Source organism: Mustela nigripes, chromosome 1, assembly GCF_022355385.1.
Source record: "Mustela nigripes isolate SB6536 chromosome 1, MUSNIG.SB6536, whole genome shotgun sequence".
Taxonomy (NCBI): Eukaryota; Metazoa; Chordata; class Mammalia; order Carnivora; family Mustelidae; genus Mustela; species Mustela nigripes.
In genome coordinates this window covers 258,852,807-258,857,707 of record NC_081557.1, presented here as the reverse complement: position 1 = coordinate 258,857,707, position 4,901 = coordinate 258,852,807, and positions in this window count along the sequence as shown.

The window sequence follows — 4,901 nt, the reverse complement described above, 5'->3', positions numbered from 1 at the left end:
AAAGTATGTGGATAATACACGGGTGTTCTAGGGTTGATTTTCCGGAGAGCATTAGAACTGACTCCCCTCTGATGGTGGAGCTGAGCTCTTACTGAGCTCTCACTTGGAGTGATTGCTGTTAGAGTTCAGTGTGCCCCTGGTTGTATTTCATTGCTCTGCTGAAGTCTTGGATAGTTAAGAGAAATGAGTGCATTCTTAAGCTGTTAGAGGGAGGACCCTTTAGCTGCCAGTACCTTAATTTTCACCTTGTTCTATTGCAACTAATTTCTTTCAACTGTCTTGATTTGCGTGAACTTCAGCCAGAAGTTTAACCAGAAGAAAAACTCTGCTGTGGTATTACTAAATTCATGTGGAATTCTGGAGGAAATACTACCTCCTGGACATCTTCCCATTTACTAAGGAAAAATCTCATCAGGTGATATTTGTTCTCTATATCCATATGAAAAATAAGCAGAAATGTTATGTACAGAACAAGAATATAATATTTATTATCTTCTCTTTTTTCCCCTCAGGTCAGAGGGGATTCCTAAGATTAAGAGAAATGTATATTAATTTTTTATTCATTAGAAACAGGTTCTAAATGATTTTATTTTCCATCTTCTATTCTCTTTTAGTTTGACCAACGAAGACAAATATCATTAAAAATACTAATTTGAGGGATGCTTGGGTGGCTCTGTTGGTTAAACATCCCCGTCTAGATTTCAGCTCAGGTTATGACCTTAGGGTCCTGGGATTGAGCCCTGCATTGGGTTCTATGCTCAATGCAGAGCCTGCTCGAGATTCTCTTCCTCTCCCTCTGCCCCTCCCTCTGCACACACACATGTTCTCTCCCTAAAATAAATGAAGAAATAAAATTTAAAAAAGTACTAATCTGAGTAGAGTTTATCCATTCAGTAGACGTCTATTGAACATTTTATTTGTGCTTATATACTTGTCAATTACCTTTTTTTATCCATTAAGGTTCAGCTCAAAGTCATCTGTGGGACCTTTCCTAATTTGTGTAGGCAGAACTAGTTTCCCTTCTGCTTTAAAAACAATCTCTCCTGAAAACAAAACAAAAAAACCCCCAAAACCACACCAAACCAAAAAACCCCAAAATAACTCTGTGAGTACTTTATTGGAACACTTACTACATTTACTGTAATTGTATGTATGTTAATCTCTTTAAGATCCTTAAAGGTGGAAAAAAACCCGATCATTTTGTCCAATTCCCTAGCATTTAGCACAATGAATGACACAAAATAAATATTTAGTTTTTTAGTGAATGAAGGAAATCTGGAAGATTATGTGGGAAAATATGAGTATTCTCCTCAAAAGAACTAAAACAATAGTGGAGATGAATTTAGATTTGCTTATTTTTCCAGAAAGCCTTTTTCAATAATTAGTATACATATACTCCATGTGAATGTCGTACTTAGTGTCTCCGTAGCTGGTCACATTTTAAAATAATATAGGTGTCCAGGGGCACACAGATTTTATTAACCGTTTTAGAAGAGATGGGGATCATTCTGTTGTCAGTTTAGTTTGGGAAGAATAGTTAAGCAAATGATGTTTCAAAGAATCTTCAAGAAACAGACTTTGGGACACAGTGTTTGTGTGGATCTTATCTCCATAAATCAACATGAGATTACAAAAGAAAATGGAGGCTTAAAAAAAAATTAGAAATGAAAAGAAAATGGCTCAGGTCCTGATCCCAGGGTCCTGGGATCCAGTCCCGCATGGGGCTCCTTGCTCAGTGGGGAGCCTGCTTCTCTCTCTGCCTCTATCTGCCACTCAGCCTGCTTGTGCTCTCTCTCTCTCTGACAAATAAATAAATAAATAAAATCTTAAAAAAAAAAAGCCCCAAAACAACAAAAAAAATACAGTAGTTAAAAGTAAATGACAGTTTCTTCTTTTTTTTCACTCAAGGAAATTACAGTGATATAATTTGAGGTGAATAAAATCTGAGAGTTAAGGACGTATATCAAAGACTTAAGCAAACAAAGTGAAGGAAAGACAGTAAATTAGAGATTCGTCCTTCCCAAACTTTAGAGTAGCCAAGCTTTGCCTTAGGCCCCTTTTCAGAGCTTTGATTTCCTACCTTCATTTTCCTCCATCTTGGTTTCCCTGGACTGCCTTTTTCCTCAGTATTTCAGTGGCCTCCAATCTGTCAGCTGTAAGGCTGGGAAATAATTGTTATAAAATTTCTTTATCAAATTATATTAAGTACAGTTTGGTCCTTTTGCTCTCCCTCCCATAGTTTTAACTGGGATCCCTGACTTTAATACTAAAGAATGAATATTTAATGTTTGAGGAACTTCTGACCCTGAAAATGACCAAGGGAGACAGCGGTTTCCCTATTCAAGTTATGCCAAGAGGCTCATTAGGTTGGCCTTGATTTGTAGTCAACTTACAGGTCATGGCAGAGTTTCCCTTATTGATGTTAGGTTTTTTAGCTATGAACAATTTTAACTTGGAGTAGAGAAATGTAATCTTTGTTCTAAGAGAATTTTTCTAATTGCCTGACCTGTGGAGACAAAGGTTGCCATTGTGACACAATAAAAGGCTCATTGTGCAAGTAGAATCTTATTGGATACCTTTTGTCTTTTACTGTAAGAAAGTCTATTTTCATCACCACCTGCTACCTGTTCTTCCTTTAGGGGTTTGTTTCTAGAATTTCATCATGAGATTTATGGAAACTGAATGATCAGGACAAGTTGTTCTTCAATGAAGTTTGCAAAATCTTTGCTGTGTTCATTTACTTTATATGAAAGGGAATATATATTTCGTTAAATAATATCTGAACTTGGTTTTTCATGGCAGACGAATGTTAAATCCTGTGAAATTGTGTGTGTGTGTGTGTGTATCCTCAAATTGCATGTATAATTATATATATGTATATGTATATGTATATATATGTATACACACACACATAGTGATTTTTGCATTGTCTTGTGACAAATAATGTTATTCATGACTTTATTTTATTTATTTATTTTTTAAAAAGATTTTATTTATTTATTTGACAGAGAGAGATCACAAGCAGGCAGAGAGGCAGGCAGAGAGAGAGGAGGAAGCAGGCTCCCCACTGAGCAGAGAGCCTGATGCGGGGCTCGATCCCAGGACCCTGAGATCATGACCTGAGCCAAAGGCAACAGCTTAAAACCCACTGAGCCACCCAGGCGCCCCATGACTTTATATTTTATGGACCCTTTGTATTTTATGGACCCTTTATATTTTATGGACCCTATTTCTGTAACAAAGTACGGAGAGATGCAAAGTTACCCAATTTGTTTTGCTAATGCTATAATTGAGCAAGAGAGAAATGTTACCATTGATATATTGATTTTAATAAGTTTTTTTCCACAAAAATTAATCTGCTAATTTTCATGTTGATATAGGTCAGAGTATGAAAAAACTCTTTTGTTTAACATTAGGAATTTGAAAGTTTTCTTAATATATTTTATTTATCAAACATTCACTGTGTACCCTATAGTCAGCTTAAGTACTGGGGGGTAGATATATTATTGTGTTACTGTAGGAACTTACAGTCTTTTTGAGAAGGATACAGAAATGTAAGTGGATGATTTTATTAGAAATTATAGTAAGATTTATAAAAAAAAAAGAGGAAATAAAACATGGTGGAAGAAGGTCAAAGTGGTGAGTTATTCTGTTTGGAGAGATAGCAGAAAGTTTTTCATGAAGGTCACGATATTGGATTTGGATCTTGAAAGATAAATTTAAATAGTGAAACAGAGGAATGGACATTGCATAAGTAAAGCCATAGCAGTGTGAGAATGAAAGCCAGTTGTGGGGAATGGCAGTAGTGTCTTATAACATCTGGGGCCGTAAGAGAGGCTGGCTGATGCCACGGGAATTCAAAAAGAAGCTCAAGGTTAGTATGTAAGAGGCCTTGAGTGCCATGTGGGGGAAATGGATTTAAGGTGCAGGTAAGTTGAAGCCTTCCGAGGTATTTGAGTAAGCCAGAAATATAAGTCAGTGTTTCAAAAGGTAATTCCTTTGATGGTGTGGCATCTGGATTAGCAGAGAAGGAAGTGTGTGGCAGTTATATTTATTAGTAGGGGTTTGATTTTTCCTCCTGAAATAAAGTGAAAACAGATGGACTTAACTAGACATTGGTACTGCCATTGTGGAGTCCTGGACTCAGAATTTATTTTAGTATATAGGCTGCTAGCAAAAACATAGGAGTTGGATAAGCTTGGTTTGTATTTCTTTTCTGCCATGTTCTAGGTTTATGTGTAGGTCCACAGGATTCTCATGATCTTTAGTTTCCTCACATAGGAAATGTGATTACTGAACAGAGATCATGTGATGATTTGGTGATCTAATCATTCAAAAAAGCACCTTGTAGCCTACAGGCACGATATCAATGCTGTTTTTAAGATCTTACTCATAAGTTTTTTGAAGTTAGAGAAAGTACTTGGTTGTTTTTTATATCCTTTGCCAACACATCAAGTTTATATCCTACAGTATATAATTACAGTCTCAACTGAGTAATTGAAGCACAATTACTCAAAATTTTTTTTAATTAAATTGACCTCTGGCTCTTATTATTACAATTGGTGCAGTTAATATAGTTGGTGTAATACAAATACCAGCACAGGTTGCTGTATAGAATTTTTTATTCAAGGTACTTCCAGGACTTGATTTTGATCACCTCCATCCCCATATTTTCCATAGACTGGTTAGTCATCAAGCAATGTATATTAAGGGGCCCCTGAGTGGCTCAGTTGGCTGGGCGTGCAGTTCTTGATTTCAGCTCAGGTCATGATCTCAGGGTCATGATATTGAGTCTGTCCTTATGATTCTCTCCCTCTCCCCCTCCACTCAAACTACTGGCTCACACACACACACACACACACACACACACACACTCTCTCTCTCTCTCTCTCTCTCTCAAA